General features: G+C 38.1%; 1 long non-coding RNA gene across 1 annotated transcript in view; it reads left to right on the top strand.

Annotated features, from left to right (window-relative positions):
• Positions 1-15,453, top strand: part of LOC111090766 — a 41,640-nt gene extending 26,187 nt beyond the window's left edge. The window contains exons 2-3 of the long non-coding RNA XR_005353186.1: positions 13,136-13,235; positions 15,319-15,453. This is a non-coding gene — a long non-coding RNA (uncharacterized LOC111090766). The remainder of the gene's footprint in view (positions 1-13,135; positions 13,236-15,318) is intronic.
• Positions 15,454-19,103: the final 3,650 nt, after the last annotated feature.

The following is a 19,103-nucleotide window of genomic DNA, read 5'->3' on the forward strand; positions in this document are numbered from 1 at the left end:
AAATAAAAATATATCAAGACCCTGACATATAAGAGTGAAACTTGCAAATTTCAGAGATGAAGAGAAAATCCTGAAAGAAGCTTGGGGTGAGAGATCCTTAACTGACAAGGGTAGAAACATTAGACTGGCAGCAGACCTATCCATAAAGACCTGCAGGCCAGAAAGGACTGGCATGATATATTCAGGGTACTAAATGAGAAAAAGCATTCATCCAAGAATACTTTATCCAGCAAAACTGTCATTCAAAATGGAAGGAGAAATAAAGATCTTCTAGGACAAACAGAAACTTAAGAAATTTGTGATCACCTAACCAGCCCTGCAAGAAACATGAAAGGGGATCCCATACATGAAGAGAGAGCCCAAAAATAACATATACAAGAAAAGACCAAGATAATATACAAACACAGTGACTTTACAATTGCTACAATGGCACCAAATTCATATCTTTCAAAAGTTACTTGGAATGTAATTGGGCTAAGTGTTCCAATTAAAAGACACGGGGTATCAGAGTGGATAAAAAAGCAAGACCCATCCATATTGTGTCTACAAGAGACTCATTTTAGACCCAAACTATTTATCATGCTAGTGGAACTCAAAAGAAAGCTGGAGTAGCCATCCTTATATCAGACAAATTAGATTTTAAACCAAAGACTTTAGTAAAGGATGCAGAGAGACACTTTATCATATTCAAAGGGTCTATCCAACAAGAAGATTTAGCAATTATAAATATGCATGCTCCTAACTTGAGAGCAGCCAATTATATAAACCAATTAATAAAAAAATTAAAGAAACACATTGATAATAATAATAGTAATACAATAACAGTAAGGGGCTTTAACACTTTACTCACAGAAATGGACAGATCATCTAAGCAGAAGATCAATAAGGAAACAGGAACTTGGAATGATACTCTGGACCTTAGATCAATAAGGAAACAGGAACTTGGAATGATACTCTGTGTGTGTGTGTGTGTGTGTGTGTGTGTGTGTGTGTGTGTGTGTATCTCCTACAGAGCTTTCCATGCTAAAGCAGCAGAATACACATTCTTCTTGAGTGCACATAGAACATTCTCCAGAATAGAGCTGACATACTGGGTCACAAATCAGATCTCAACTGGTACCAAAAGATTGGGATTATTCCCTGCATATTTTCAGACCACAATGGTTTGAAACTTGAACTCCATCATAAGAGGAAAATTTGGAAGGAACTCAAATACTGGGATATTAAAGAGCATTCTACTAAAGAATGAATGTGTCAACCAGGAAATTGAATTTAAAAAAATCATGGAAACAAATGAAAATGAAAACACAACTGCTAAAAACTTTTGGAATGTGGGAAAGGAGATTCTGAGAGGGAAGCATATGGAAATATAAGCCTTTCTCAAGAAACAAGAAGTCTCAAATGCACAGTCTAACCATACACCTAATAGGGAGCTGGAGAGAGAACAGCTAAATCAAATCAAGCAGGAGATGAGAAATAATAAAGATTAGAGAAGAAATCAATGAAATAGAAACCAAAAGAACAGTAGAGCAGATCAACAAAACTAGGATCTAAATAATTAATAAGATCAACAAACTCCTAGCCATACTTATCAAAAAGAAATGAGAAAGGACCCAATTAATAAAATCATGAATGAAAGAGGAGACATCATGACTAACACCGAGGAAATACAAATGATTTTAAGAACATATTGTGAGCAACTATATGCCAACAGATTAGGCAATCTGGAAGAAATGGTGGCATTCCTAGAAACCTATAAACTACCAAAACTGAAACAGGAAGAAATAGAAAACCTGAACAGACCCATAACCAGCAAGGAAATTGAAGCAGTAATAATAATAATAATAAAAAATCTCCCAACAAACAAGAGTCCAGGACTGGATGGCTTCCCTGGAGAATTCTACCAAATATTTAAAGAAGAATTAATACTTATTTTTCTGAAGCTGTTTCAAAAAATAGAAAAGGAGGAAAACTTCCAAACTTGTTCTATGAGGCTAGCATTACCTTGATCCCAAAACCAATGATCCCACCAAAAAGAGTTACAGCCTAATAACCCTGATGAATATGGCTGCAAAAATTCTCACCAAGATACTAGCCAATAGGATCTAACAGTACATAAAAAGACTATTCACCATGACCAAGTGGGATTTATTCCTGGGCTGCAAAAGTGATTCAAGATTCACAAATGAAACAATGTGATACATCACATTAACAAAAGAAAGGACAAGAACCTTATGATCCTCTTAATTGATGCAGAAAAAAGAACTTAACAAAATACAGTATCCTTTCTTGATTAAAACACTCCACAGTGTAAGAATAGAGGGAACATACCCTGTTATCATAAAAGGCATATACAAAAAACCTGCAGCAAATATCATTCTCAATGGGGAAAAACTGAGAGCTTTCCCCATAAGGTCGGGAACACGACAGGGATGTCCACTATCATCACTGTTGTTCAGCATAGTACTAGAAGTCCTAGCCACAGCACTCAGACAACAAACGAAATAACAGATATTCAAACTGGCAAAGAAGCAGTGAAACTTTCACTCTTTGCAGATGACATGATACTTTAGACTCCACCTCAAAATTGCTAGAACTCTTATAGGAATTCAGCAATGTAGTAGGATATAAAATCAATGCACAGAAATCAGTTGCATTTCTATACATTATCAATGAACTATTGGGACTTCAAAGAGATATTAAGGAACCAATCCCATTTACAGTTGCACCAAAAACCATAAGATACCTAGGTTTAAACCTAGGTATAAACCTAACCAAAGAGGAAAGGATCTCTACTCTAAAAACTACTGAAAACTTGTGAAGGAGTTTGAGGAAGACACAAAGAAATGGACATAAATTCCATGCTTATGAATTGGAAAAATAAATATTCTTAAAATATCTATGCTACCCAGAGCAATCTACACATTTAATGCAATCACTATCAAAATACTATCAACATTTTTCACAGAGCTGGAACAAAAAAAAAAAAATCCTAAAATTTGTATAGAACCAGAAAAGACCCTGAATAGCCAGAGGAATTACAAAAAGAAAACCAAAGCCAGTGGCATCACAATGCCAGACTTCACGGTATATTACAAAGCTGTAATCAAGACAATGTGGTACTGGCACAAAAACAGACACATATATCAATGGAACAGAATAGAGAACCCAGAAATGGACCCTCAATTTTATGGTCAATTAATCTTCGACAAAGGAAAAGAATATTCAGTGGAAAAAAGACAGTTTATTCAACAAATGGCGTTGGGAAATTTGGACAGCCACATGTAAAAGAATGAAACTGGACAATTTTTTTTTACACCATACACAAAGATGAACTCAAAATGGGTGAAAGATCTAAATGTGAGACGAGAATCCATCAAAATCCTAGAGAAGAACATAGGAAGCAACCTCTTTGACCTCAGCCACAGCGACTTCTTACTAGACACATCTCCAAAGGCAAGGGAAACAGAGGCAAAAATGAACTATTGGGACTTCATCAAAATAAAAAAACTTGTGCACAGCAAAGAAAACAGTTGACAAAATCAGAAGACAACCTACAGAATGGGAGAAGAAATATCTTATCAGATATAGGGCTAGTATCCAAAATCTATAAAGAACTTCTCAAACTCAAGAGGCAAATAGCAAAAAACAAATAACCCAATCAATAAATGGACAGAAGTCATAAACAGACATTTCTCCAAACAAGACACACAAATGGCCAGCAGACACATGAAAAAATGCTCCATGTCCCTCAGCATCATACAAATCAAAACCACAATGAGATACCACCTCACACCAGTCAGAAAGGCTAAAATTAACAAGTCAGGAAACAAATGTTGACTAGGAAGTGGAAAGTGGGGAAACTGTTGATGGGAATACACTGTTGGTGGGAGTGCAAGCTGGCACAGCCACTCTGGAAAGCAGTATGGAGGTTCCTCAAGAAGTTAGAAATAGAGCTACTCTATGATTCAGCGATTGCACTATTAGGTATTTGCCCCAAAGATACAGATGTAATGATCCTAAGGGGAACCTGTACCCCAATGTTCATAATATTAATAATAAAAGCAGCAATGTCCACAAGAGCCAAACTGTGGAAAGGGCTGAGATGTCTGTCAACAAGTGAATGGATATAGAAGATGTGGTATAAATACAATGGAATATTACTCAGTCATTAGAAAGCATGAATGCCTACCGTTTACATCAACTTGGATGGAACTGGAGAGTATTATGTTGAGTGAAATAAGTCAGAGAAAGACAATCATCATATGGTTTTACTCATATGAAGAATATAATAAAGAATTCAGAGAATCATAGGGGAAGGGAAGGAAAATGGAATGAGAAGAAATCAGAGAAAGAGACAAACCATGGGAGACTCTTTTTTTTAAAGGATTTTTATTTATTCATGAGAGACACACAAAGAGAGGCAGAGACATAGACCGAGGGAGAAGCAGGCTCCCTTCAGGAAGCCTGATGTGGGACTCAATCCCCAGATCCCAGGATCATGCCCTGAGTTGAAGGTGGATGCTCAACCACTGAGCCACCCAGGCATCCCACCATTAATCACCAGTCTAGGTTAAGAGTCCCACCCAGACTCTTAACTATGGGAAAGAAATGAGGGTTGTTAGACGAGAGGTGTGTGGAGGTATGGGTTAACTGGGTGATGGGCATTAAGGAGGATGCGTGATGTAATGAGCACTGGATATTATATGAAACTGATGAATTACTGAACTCTACATCTGAAGTAAATGATGTTCTATATGTTGGCTAATTGAATTTAAATTGAAAAAGAAATGAATGAATATGACATGAACACAAAAAATTGATAAATTTGAACTTAACAAAATTAAAATCTTTTGTTCTATCAACAACTTAGTGAAGGGGGTTAAAAGACAAGGTATAAAATAGGAGAAAATACAAATTGCATCTCTGACGAATACTTTGCATCTAGGACATATAAAGAACCCTTCAAAACTCAACAATTACAACAGTTCCCAAACAATCCAATTAGAAAATGAGCAAAATCTATGAACAGACATTTCATTGAAAAGGATATGTGGATGGGTTTTAAATATATGAAGACATGTTCAACATCATTAGCTGTTAGGAGAGTGCAAAATAAAATCACAATGAATTACTACTACAATCTATAAAAATAAATTAAAAATAATGACATCAGATTCTTGCAAAGATTTAGAGAAACTGGATTACTTATACATTGTTGGTATGAGTATAAAATGGTCTAGCCATTTTACCAAAGAGTTTGTCAGTTTCTTTTAAATCTAAAAATATATTACTCAGCTATTGCATTTATCCCAGAAAAATGTACATAGTTAGACTCACACAAACACTTGCATGTGAATATTCACAGCAGCGTTATTTGCAATAGCCAAAGACTAGAAGCAACTCAGATGTCCTTCAATGAGTAAATGTTTCAACAAACTGTAATACATCCATACATTGTAATACTACTCAGCAATAAAAAGCAATGAACTATTGATACACAGAACGCCTGATTGAGTCTCCAGAGAATTATACTGAGTGAAACAAACCAAACCTCAAAGATTATATGCCTCATGACTTCATTTATAAAGCATTGTTTAAATTGCAAAATTATAGAAATAGAGAACAAATTAGTGATTGCCATAGGAGGAAACTGGAGAGAAAAAGAGGGTGGTGGTTGCGGTTATAAAGAGCAACTACAAAGGATCCTGTGGTAATGGAACTGTCCTATATGTTAACAGTGCTAATCATACCTGAGCCTTCATATGCAGTGAAATTCCAAAGAACTCATACCACATGCTGAGAGAAAATATATTTTATAAGATTTTATTTATTTATTCATGAGAGACACAGAGAGAGAGGCAGAGGGAGAAGCAGGCTCCCTGCGGGGAGCCCACTGTGGGACTCGATCCCAGGAACCCAGGATCATGACCTTAGCCAAAGGCAGATACTCAACCACTGAGCCACCCAGGCACCCCAGGGAGAAAATATTTTCAAAAGACTCACAGTAAAGGACTATTTTCTAAAGTATCCAAAAAAACTCTTGACACTCAACAATAAGAAAATGAGCAATCTGATTTAAAAATCAACAAAAATAGGCCTCGATTAAAGGAATGGAGTCAATAATTAATAATTTACAAAACAGAAAGCACCAGGCCCAAGTAGGTACATTGGTGAATTTTACATTGGTAAATTCATATATTTAAGGAAGAAATTATACCAATTTTCTATAACCTCTTTCAAAGAATAGAAACAGAAGAAATAATCCTTACTCATTTTATGAGGTCAGCATTATTCTAATATCAAAACCAAACACTGTATGGGCAAATGATAAACCAATGTATTTTGTAAACATAGATACAAAAATTGCAAATTGAATCCAACAATGTATAAAAGGAATTATACACCACAACCAGATGGGATTTATCTCAGATATGCAAGGCTGATTCAACATTTCAGAATCAGTTCATATCATCTATCACATCAACAGGCTAAAAATGGAAAATGAATAATCCTATTAGTAGTTGCAGAAAAAGCATCTGACAAGTCCAATACCCATTCATGATAAAAACTGTCAGTAAAGTAGAAACAGAGGAAAATGTCAAACTTGATAAAGAATATCTACAAAAATTTTATAGCCAGCCTCATACTTAATTGTGAGAAACTTGAAGCATTCTCACTAAAATCAGATGGAAGACAATGATGTCCCTTCTCATCACCCCTTTTCAACATTACACTGGAAATCCTTGCTAATACAATAAGACAAGAAAAGGAAAAAGAAGGTATACAGATTGAGAATGGAGAAATAAAACTGTCTTTCTTAACTGATGACATAACTGCAGAAAATCTGAAAGAAAAAAAAAGAAAATCTGAAAGAACTGATGAAAAATCTGGAAAAAATAAGTGATATGGTAAGGCTGCAGGGTTCAAGATTAATATACAAAAGGCAATTGCTTTCTTATATACCTGCCATGAATTAAGTTGTATTTATTTGAAGTTAAAATCGCAGTACCATTTACATTAGTGAAAAAAAATACTTAGGTATAAATCTTACCAAAATATGTACAAGATCCGTATGAAGAAACCTGCGAACTCTGATGAAAGAAATCAAAGAAAAGCTAAATAGATGGAAAGATATTCCATATTCATGCATAAGGAGACTAAATGTTATCAAGATATCAGTTCTTTTCAATTTGGTTTATAGATTCAATGCAATTGCAATCAATTCCAGCAAGTTGTTTTGTGGACATTAACAAGCTGATTTTAAAGCTTATATGGAGAAGCAAAAGACCCAGAATAGCCAAGCCTAGTATGGAAGAAGAACAAATTTTGGGTACTGACATTACCCAACTTCAAGACTTATTATAAAGCTACAGTAATCAAGACAGTGTGGTACCAGTGAAAGAAGAGACAAAAGATTAGTAGAAGAGAATGGAACCCAGAAGTAGACCCACATAAATAATGGTCAATTAATCTTTCACAAAGGAACAAAGACAAAACAGTGAAGATATTTGTTTCCAACAAATAGTGCTAGAACAACTGGACATCCACATGTAAAAAGTAATGTAGATGATTCTAGATATAGACTTTATACCCTTCATAAAATTTAACTCAAAATGGATCACAGACCTAAACTGAAAATGCAACACAGTAAAATTCCTGGAAGATAATATAGAAGAAAATCTAAATGACCTTTGCTATGATAATGACTTTTTGAGAACACAAGACACAGATTGGGAGAAAGTAAGTCTTGAGAAAGACATATTTGTTAAAGGACCGTTGTCCAAAATGTAGAAAGAACTCTGAAAACTCAACAACAAGAAAACAAACAACCTAATTAAAAAATAGTGTAAATACCATTAGATACCTCACCTAAGACAATATCCAGATGGGAAATAAGCATATGAAAAGGATGTTCTACATTATATGTCATCAGGGAGATGCAAATTAAAACAACAATGAGATACCACTACACATCTCTTAAAATGGTTTGAAATCCAGAACACTGACAACACCAAATGCTTGCAAAGATATGGAGCAACAGAAACTCTTAACTCCTTCTGGTGGTGGAATACAGCCAGGTTGGAAGAGATTTTGGCAGGTTTTTTTTTTTTACAAAACGAAATTTACTTTTATGATCCAGCAATCACAACCCTTCACAATTACCTAAAGCTGTTGAAAACTGTGTCCATACAAAAACATGCACTCAGATTTTTATGGAAGCTTTATTCACTTTATTCAATTGCCAAAACTTGGAGACAATCAATATTTTTTTCAGTAGGTGAGTGGCTAAATAAGCTATGGTACAAAGAATCAATGGAACATTACTCAGCACTAAAAAGAAATGAGTTATCAAGCTATGAAATGACATGGATGAAACTTAAATGCATATTACCAGTGAAAGAAGTCAATCAGAAATGGATACTTATTGTATGATTCCAACTCTATGACATTTTGAAAAACTGCAAAGAGGAGACAGTGAAAGGATCAGAGGTTGCCAGAGGTTGGAAAGGAAGAGGGATTATTGGCAGAGCACAGAAAATGTTTAGGGCAGTGAAACTACGCTGTATGATACTATGATGATGGAGATGTGTCATTATACATTTGTCAAGACCCATAGATTATGCAACACCAAGAATGAACCCTCATATGAACCATGGACTTTATGATGTGTCAGTGTGGTCCCATGGATTATAACAAATACATGACTCTTCTGCATGAGGTTCATGGTTGCAGAGGTGTGAGTGTGTGGGTTCACGGGACACATGGGAACATTCTGTACTTTCTGCTCTATTTTTTTCTATTTATCTGAATCTGGCCTAAAAAAGTCTGTTAAAAATGTCATTGAACTTGGGGTGCTTGGGTGGCTCAGTGGGTTAAGTGTTTACCTTCAGCTCAGGTCCTGATCTCAGGGTCCTGGGATCAAGATCCTCCCGTTGATCTCTCCGCTTTGAGGAGAGTCTGCTGCTCTCTCTTCCTCTGTTCTCTCTCTCAGTCTCTCACTCTTACTCTCTCTCAAATACATAAATAATCTTTTAAAAATGTCATTGAGCTAAATACACAGGTACATATAAAACGTGAGAAATCTGAATAAGATGGGTGGATTGTTATCACTGTCAATATTTTAGTGGTACTGTACTGTAGTTTTGCAAGGTATTATACCACTAGAGGAAACTGTGAAAAAGGTACATGGGATTTGTTTCATTTTTTACAACTACCTGGGAATCTATAATTATCTCAAAATATAAAAGTTTAATTAAGAAAAAGGTACACTAGATCAAGTCTCCATCCTCCTTATAAGCATTTGACTTCCATCCCCCTTAGAATAAAAGCAGACCTTCTTTCTATATTTTATATGGTTTTCTAAGATCTGTCCTTTGCCAGCTTTCTTTCTCTCTTTCTCTCTCCATCCCTCCCTTCTTCTGTAAGCTTCATCCACAATAGTTTCCTTTCTGTTCCTTGGATAGGTCAGGCTGCTGACCTTTCTGACAGTCTACTTGTTCCTTCTGCCTTGGGCCCTTCTTCAAGTCACTTGTAGAGCTGCCTCAGGCATGCCCATTGGTTCAGATGTCACCATTTCAGAGTGTGCCCCAGATCATTCTGTGTAAAATGTCCTGCACAGGTACTCTCTTCACATTACCTTTATTACCTCATTTATGCTAACCATAATTAAAGGCTTTCTCCAACTGTCCTTGCCCTTTCCCCCTTACATATCTCCTTCTGCAGAATGCAGATTTCATGAGTGCAGAGATGTCTGTCTTGTTTCTTACTGTGCTCTAGTGCCCATCTGATTCCTAGCGGGTACTCGGAAAATATATGCTAAGTGAGTGAATTTTTTAGAAAAAAATGTGTGGATGTCGCTAAGAAGATACCCATTAATATAAGGGAGAAAGGAACAGGAGGAAGAACTCTGGCTTAGGACCGTAACAATGCCTCTGTTTAAATTGTCATTTCTTGGAGAACTAATAGTTTTAAAAGAAGGAAAACATTTTTCTTGGTGGGATCCAAAGTCAATGTCTCAGTTTTTTCTGAATATATGTAGAGGTGAGTCTGAAAAGTAATTAACTATAGGTTCCTGACTGAGACACAGCCTCTGTGTCTGAGAGTGAAATCAATGGATTATCAGGGCAAATAAGGCCCTGTGGTCTCCTGAGATGAAGATCCAAGGTCAAGAAGAATTACTAAAGTATAAAACATTACAAAAATTACAAAACATAAAAGAAAGAGAAAACGCCCACCTTTTGGATGAAATGTATTCACTCCCCATGGCAGCACTGTGGCTCTATCATGTAAGAGCAGTTCAGAAGCAAAGCTCAAAGAGTGGGGCAGGGGTTTGCTCCCCTCACCTCTTACACGGCACACTCCCATGATGTGCACTGCCGCAGGGGTCTGGGGGTGTTTTCTCCATCCCCTGCTGCCTCAGTCAGTTTGGGCTGTTATAACATGATACCATAGACTGGGTGGCTTATGCAACATCAATTTCCTTCTCTCAGTTCTGCAGCCTGAGAAGTCTGGGGATTGGGTTATGGCTGATTTTGTTTCTGGTGAGGAACATCTATTGGTTCTGTCCTCATGGGGTGGAGAGAGAATGGAAGCAGATCTCTTATCAGAACAGCACTGATCTCAGCAGGAAGGCTTCACCTCATGATCTAATTCCTTCCCAAAGACCCATGTCCAGATACCATCACATTAGCAATTAGGGGTTCAACATATGAACTTGAGGAGAGAAACACATGTTCAGTCCATGGTACCTGCCAGTCACACCTTATCTCTTCTGACCCCCACAGAGTTTACCAAAGTGTACCTCCTCAATCCCTTGCTCTCAGCTGGGTCCTGGAGTGTTAGAAATAGACAACATGAAGCTTTTGTTAGGAACCTCAAATTATCCTAGTGGTGGTACCGTTGACCTTCACAAAGTCCAGGGTTTAGGAAGGTTCCTTACCTGCAGGCATACATCCAGCATTTCCCAAACTCCCTTTTTAAATAGGGTTTGAAGTGTCATGTTGTTGTTGGCTTCTTATAAGATTAGATTTAGCAATAGTGTTTTTGCTCTTTGTTTTTTTCTTTTTAAAGGTTTACCTATTTTAGAGATATTGAGAGTGCTGGGGGAAGGAGCAGAGAGAGTCTTAAGCAGACTCTGCTGCTGAGTGCAGAGTCCCACACGGGGCTTGATCTCATGACCCTGAGATCAGGGCTTGAGCCAGAACCAAGAGTCAGATGCTTTAACTGACTGTACCACCCAGACACCCAGATTTAGCAATAGTTTTTGAAAGAGTCCTGCTGCTCTAAAAAGAAAGTTTAAAAGCTTTCTTTCACCACACTCCTGATTTTCCTCCTTTCTTTCATAGTATAATGGCCACAACTTTTCAGTTTTCTTTGCTCAATGCCTCTTGTAATCCAGATTTCTGAACTTCGGGTGCCCCACAGTTGGCTCTTTTCTTCCTGCTCACTCCCTTGGTGCCTTATCCACTTACTTGACTTTAAATACTATCTGCATGCTGATAACTCAAAAACATATATTGCCAGCCTTGACATTACCTCTAACCCCCAAACTTACCTATTTGGCAGCCCATAAAGTTTTCCCTCTTGAATATGTGCTAGACATCTCGATGACACGCCATTGCCATCCTTCCTGAACCCATATTCTTGACTTTCCTCCATCACTATATCCTTCAGGAAGTCCTAGATTTTCTCAGTCTTTAAAACCTGCCCCATAATTTCTCACCACCTGAATAGCTGGCATCCTCATCCCTGTGATTTCCTGCAACAACATCCTGTTTCCTTTACTTCTACTCCTGACCCTCTATAATCTCCTCAGGGCAGCCAGAGAAATCCCTTCAAAATATAAATCAGATCATTGCATTCCCTTTCACAGAATCCTTGTGTGACTTCTTAACACATACTGAATAAAAACCTAAATCTCTACTGTGGCCATGAGGCACTGACCCTTCTCCTGCCACCAGCCACCCTAGCCTTCCTGCTGCCCTCATTCACACCACAGGCACTGCTTCTCAGGTCTTTGCATCCTGGGACTCCCTTCCCTGAGGGTTAGATGTTAAGGACAAAGAGTAAATAAATTTTGTATACATCCCATCCTATTTCTGGTATTATATCAGTGCTTCATTTAATCTCATAATGAAGCAATTGACAGAAAAAAATGTGTATATGGATATACATGTGTATACCAGTAGATAAGATACTTTGTTCTTTATAGGGCAACAATTTTATAAAGCAAATAGAATCTCTGTACTAATTTCTTAAAATAAAAGTAATTTTTATTTTTTTGTATTTATTTATGTTAAAGATTTTACTTATTTATTCATGACACAGAGACAAAGGCAGAAGGAGAAGCAGGCTCGCTGCAGGGAGCCCGATGTGGGACTCGATCCCAGGACCCCGGGTCACATCCGAGCCAAAGGCAGACAGACGCTCAACTACTGAGCCACCCAGGCCTCCCTAAAAATAAGTTTTAAAACCCTTTCTTGCAATCTACCCCTCATACTATGGAAGTTTCTCCATAAAGAAAACAGTGGGGAAGTCCCCTGACAGGGCAACTGGTTGTTTCTATTAAATCATCATTAAGTCTGTTGATTTGTATGCATCAACTTCTTTGGCCATTAACATTGCCCTGGGGGGTTATCTTTTACAATCCACTCCTCATGACACACACACACACACACACACACACGCACATACACACACCTTCAGACTAAACACACACTCCAGCTAATTTCCATTTGCAGGCAGTTGCCTGGACAAGTATCATTCACACCTGTTCGTGTCCAGTGCTGATGGAAGTCACAGTCTTCCAGTGAAACAGTGACATAATGGCGGAAGTCCAAACAGAGCTATTCCTGAGTCTTGAAGTTGAACCCTATCTAACATATTAAGTGAAGTCTTGGAAAAGAAAACATTTTCCCCCCAGATTTGATATCAACAAAGCCCACCCACTCCTGGAGAGGGAGAAGTGCTGAGAAACATAGCACAGCATTGAACTTAATGGGGACTCAGTGTTAAGGCTGTGCGCACCAGATTCTTCTGCAGTATAGGCAGCAGCACAAAGGGACACATGCACAGGGTTCATCAAACTCTGGCATTGTCATCTGTTTCATGCTCTATTCTTTAATTCTTTCAGAGTTCAGCTCAGTAGCCACCTCCCACAGGCCCTTTTCCTCGGTTACCACCAGCCCACGTAGAGCCATGACAGTGAGGTGCAGCGAAACTACATTATACAGGTATGTGATCTTCACCTCCTTCATGATGACAGGGACTCACCTGCCTTATCTCCCCCTTTTACAGTTTGCTGTCATGGAGGACTCGTGTTAAAATCTTAAAAATATATATTTTCATATGTATGGCTGCCCATTAAGATCCCCTGGGGAACTTGTAGAGAATGCCACTGCCTGGGCCCTGCCCCCAGGAATTGGGGCTGGCTTGGTTGAGAGTGAATCTCCAGGTAGGGAGATTATTATTTTTAAAGGCCCCAAGGTGCTGCTTATTTGTAGCAAGGGTTAAAGCCTCTTGGTTTGGGGCAGTTTTGAAAGCATATTTTGCCACCTATGAATTGTTTTCACAAATTAAAAAAAAAAAAAAAAACAGCAACCTCTACTAGCAATTAATACTTTCCTGGATTGTTCCTTGGGTGGGATCACACCTTGCCTATTTTGAATCCCCATCACCTTGGGCAACTGCTTAACCCTTCAGAGACTTACATTTCTCTTTTGTAAGACGGATTTTTCTTTTTTTTTCTTGGAGAGAGGTAGAGAGAGAGAAAGAGAGAGAGAAAGAGAGAGAGAAAGAGAGAGAAAGAGAGAGAGAGAAGGTATGGGGAGTAGAGGGAGAGAATCCCAAGTGGACTCCCCGTTGAATTCAGAGCCTGATACACAGGGCTCAATCTCACAACCCTGGGATCATGACCTGAGCTGAAATCAGCAGTGGTACACTTAACCTGCTGAGCCACCAGGCACCCCTGGAGGTTTTAATAAGTGTCAAACACGTGGATTGGTTGTGAGAAGTAAATGAGGGAATGTGAGAAAAGTACTCAGTCTAGGACTTGGAATACATGAATTCAGCAAGCTTTTAGCCATGGTGTGCACTCCCTAGCCTAGTAAGTATCTGCCCCACGGTGGACACAAATCAATGTTAATCCTTTCCTCTCTTTCCCTCCAACTGCTGTATGCTGGTCTGATTCCTATCATCATAAGCCAGGCCTTTGGTATGGAGTAAGGAAGACTGAGGTGTCTAAGTCCTATTTTGAATTATGTTCCTTATTTAATTATGGTGACATAAAGAGGACATGGTGTGCGTACGTGTGTGATAAGGAATATAGTTACAGCTAAGGAATTGTTCTGCTTCTAAGTTCTGAAGAGAAACACGGAGCGGGGATCAGGGAGGATAGAACTTGTAACATTGGGATTTAAGCAATAGGCAATGCCAGGCACCTCAGAGGAGTTTACAAACTTGTAAGGGACCTGGGTGCCTGGGTGGTTCAGTGGGTTAAGTGTCAGACTCTTGATTTCGGCTCAGGTCATGATCTCAGGGTCATGGGATCTGACCGTGCACCCTGGGGCTCTGTGCTCAGTGGGGAGCATGCTTAAGATTTTTTTCCTCTCTCTTTCTTTTTCCCTCCGCCTCTACCCTCAGCTCACATCTCTCTCTCTCTCTCTCTCTCTCTCTCTGTCTGAAAAAAAAAAAAAAAAAAAAAAAAACGGAACAAAACAAAAACTTCCACAGGGCCTTGTTATCAGTGTCTCCAAGGAGCTTGATGGTGACAAGTCCGGCCCCATCCCAGACCTGCCCCTTCAGAATCTGCATTTTAACCAGATGCCAATGGGATCCTTGTGCACAGTCAGGTGTGAGAAGGGCTCTTGTGAGGTGGTGAGAGGATGGTGACAGCTGAGAGTGCCCGCAGAACTGCCTATAGAGGTTTCCCTATCATTCCCTCTCCATTGTTCTTGCCGTCCTCAGCCCGTGTGACACCTCAGTGCCCGAGACCACATTGTCAGCCCCCACTCTGAGTCTGAAGCAGCCCTCAATCCCTGCCGTGCGTCCAGCCCCATTAGAGTGGGCACCCAGATCCCTTGCTGTCCAGGCAATCAGACCAAGGAGGCAGATTTCAGTGAATCTCTGAGGGCTACTTGGACCCTCTCTGGAGCCATCTGACCCTTCATGCTGGCTCTTCGGTGGTGCATGGCTCTCTGGAGCCACGTCCCTAGAGGACGTGCAGGGTGGGAGAAAGGAGCTGTAAACAGAGTACACCTAGCTCAGCAAAGATAATACCACAAGTGGCCAACCCCAACTCTCCATTTTCTCTTGCAGCTTCCACTTTGGAAGGGCCTGCAAGTTCTGGCTTTTCTCCCTATCTTTTCATTCTTGACAAAACTGGTTAATGGAGAGATACTCTCTGCTTTGTAAACCACAATTATGTTGGAAATAAAACTCAGTAAAAGGTGCACCTGATATGTACATCAATGGGTCATTCACTCAGTGGCAGCTGGAGGAGCCCACCAAGCTGCCCTCACTTGTTTTCCTACAGGTAGGATATTTTGGTTTACTTGACTGCATATTGTTTGGCATTTTAAATTATATATTTTTTTAATCCTAGTCATTTCTGAAGCAAAAATGACTTCCCTGGTAATTAAATTTTTCCCACAATGGCAATTTCACTGCTTGTTTTCATTTTACTACAAGACGCCTCTGGATTATTATGCTGGTGTCAGTTCTCACCCACCCACATCCCTTCAAGGCAGCGGAAAAAGGTGTCAACATCACTAAGGTAGGCCCAGATAATGTGTAGTTCCCCCAATTTCACATTTGGAGGCGTGTATCATATTATTTATGCATATAGGCTAGCTCAATACATGTTTCGTATTTTAGAGGCTACTAAATCTGGGAACTCTGAATGCAAAAATATAGCTTTGAATTGGCTAAGTTCTATTAATATATTATTCTATTTTATTTTTTAAAGATTTTATTTATTTATTCATTCATGAGAAACACACGAGAGAGACAGAGAGAGAGAGAGAGAGAGAGAGGCAGAGACACAGGCAGAGGGAGAAGCAGGCTCCATGCAGGGAGCCTGATGCAGGACTTAATCCCAGGTCTCCAGGATCAGGCCCTGGGCTGAAGGCGGCGCCAAACCACTGAGCCACCTGAGCTGCCCATAATATATAATTTTAGATGGAACTTAAGTATACTATTATTAAGATTATTTTGGATTTCAAATAGTATTTTTTTCCACAAGGTCCATTTCAGAAGAAATTTGGCTGGAACAAATCATAATCTATGAGACAGGTAAATTCAGGAAAATATGGTCTGAGACCCCTATACATTTAGAAGTTCACCTGATGTGCTGGATTGACTTGACCTCTTCTGTTTGATGAAAAAACTTCTCCCATCCTTTTCACTCCTTCCTCCATTGTGCTACTACTTGCTTACCACCAATTGGACAGATCCTTCATCAAGCCCCCTACGTGGTATTTTTCAAATTGCCAGTTTCAATCCTACACTAAGTCATGAAAACAATTTAATGAGTTTTATACAGTATTTTTTTAAAAAAGAATAGATCGGAGTGACTCACAGGCAGAAAGTTAAGTATTGTTTTGTGAAATTTTTATTTCAGTGGTGTGTGTGTGTGTGTGTGTGTGTGTGTGTATAATTACATGGTAATGTGGATTATATTGCTTATTGGGGGTTGTAGCAAAAAAAAAGTTCGAAATACACAAGTGGACCTATTATTGATTCCTTCCTAAAACAATTCCATGCTCTGGATATTAAGGATCTTTGTCTTCTAAGAAGCTAGTGCATTTAGGTTGCTTCTACACTAATGGCCATCTCTAGGATGCCCACATGTAGCACGTGCCTGTCCCCATATAAGCACTTGAATATCTTGCCTCCATGAATTATCTTTCCTGTGCTTCTGAGTCTGCTTCTACTCTCCATCACATGGGGCATGAAGAAACCACATCCCTTCCTTGACTTACAGCCATTGGGATAGGTGGAAAAATGTGAAGCATAGTGAAAAAGAATCTGAAGAGAACAATTACCTTGAAAACAAATATTTAAAGTTGTCAGAGAACTGCTTGAAAATGACTTCAGGTCCAGGTGGTGGTACAATCTGGAGTTTTCAAGCCTTGAAGGAATAAATATTTCTCTATATATAAATGACTCCATAATATATGAAAAGAGAGGGACGCCTGGGTGGCTCAGCAGTTGAGCGTCTGCCTTCGGCTTAGGGCATGATCCCAGGATCCAGGATTGAGTCTCATATCGGGCTCCTTGTAGGAAGTCTGCTTCTCCCTCTGCCTGTGTCTCTGCCTTTCATGAATAAATACATAAAAATCTTAAAATATATATACAGGAAAAAAGAAAATATTTCAATTGACTTTGTAATGTGAACATATCCCAGAAACTAAAGCCAGGTAAAAAAAAAAAATGGCAATAAAAAACCCCAACATGTCCATTATACCTATTACTATAGTCATAAAATTCCAAAATTAAATGCTAGCAAATAGAATCTATCAGTACCTTGAAAGAATAAACACGTGACAGTGTGATGCCATAATTGGAGAATATAAAAGTGGCTCAAAGATTTCAAAGATATCTATTAATATAATCCGTCACATTAGAAAGTAAAGGAGAAAAATAAATGGTCATCTAGATAGAAGTGAAAAAGTGTTTTGATAAAAGTCAACATTTATTCTTAATTGATACTTAACAACACCAATGATGACATCAATGCTCTAGGAAACTCCAATATCATGTATGTAAAATTACACATCTGAAGTAGTAGCAAGCATATTACAGAATAATGGACACAGAAGAGTCAGAAAAAATACCAAGGATAGATATGAGGATTTATGTTATTCAACATTGTACTTTATAATCTTCTATATATGTATACATCCCTAAATAATACAGTGCTTCATTTTCCTATCTTTTAACATTATATAAATGACATTATACTGTATATATTATTTCGTGATTTGCATTTCTCACTGAACATCATACTTTTGAGACTCTACTATGTTGGTGAGTAGCATTATTTAACACATTCATTTGAACTTTTTTAGGATCCCACTGTATGCATACAGCCTAATTTTTCTAATCTTCTGTATATAGACATATAGCTTGTTTCTATTTTTTTGTAATTACATATAATGCTGCTGTGAATATTTATGTGCCTATCTCTTGGTTCCAATGTGCAAGAATTTTTCTAGGGTATATACCTTAGAATGGAGTTCTTGAGTCATTTGGCAAGCATACATTCAACTCTATAAAGTAGTGCTGGGTTATTTTCCATTGTTCATGGACCTGTGTATAATTATACCCCAAGAGTAAATGAAAGTTCTGTTGCTCTAGTCCTCATCACATTTGTTATTCTACATTAAAAATATTTGCTCGTCTATTGGGTATGGAATGTCAATGCATTATGGTTTCATTTTGTGTTTTCTTTATATTGATGTAGTTGAGCATCTTTCCATATGTCCTGTTCTCTGAAATTTTTGTGCATATCATTTGCCAATTTTTAGTAGGGTCAGTTTTTTTTTTATTTGTAGAAGTTCCTTATATATTTTGACACAAATTCTTTGTTAATTCATGTGTTGTAAATATTTTCCACCAGTGTGTGGCTTGTCTTTGCACTCTGATAGTGTCTCTGATAGTGTCTCTGGATGTCTTGTTATTTTTCTAAACTCTCCTATTAATTTTAATAGTATCTGTAGATGCTTTTGTGTTTTCTATGTAAACAACCATATTATCTATGAATAATGAGTTGTCTTTATTTTGAATCTTATAATTTCTACATCTTTTTCTGGTTACGATGTTCAATATAATTTTGAATAGAAGTGGTGATGGAAAATTCTTACCTTGTTCCTGGTTTTACATAAAACATTCTTATGTTTCACTATTGGTTATGACCTCTATTTAGATTTTATAGATATCCTTTCTTAAGGTTAAGAAAATTATTTTATTTTCCGAATTGTGAAAATTTATCAGTGTTCCTAAATCTTTTGAGATAACCATGGGATCTTTTACCTTTAATATGTTAATTTGGCAGATTGTCCTATTAGATTTCCTAATGTGGTACTAGTCTTGCTTTTGTG

The sequence above is a fragment of the Canis lupus genome, chromosome 1, assembly GCF_011100685.1.
Source record: "Canis lupus familiaris isolate Mischka breed German Shepherd chromosome 1, alternate assembly UU_Cfam_GSD_1.0, whole genome shotgun sequence".
NCBI classification, from domain to species: domain Eukaryota; kingdom Metazoa; phylum Chordata; class Mammalia; order Carnivora; family Canidae; genus Canis; species Canis lupus.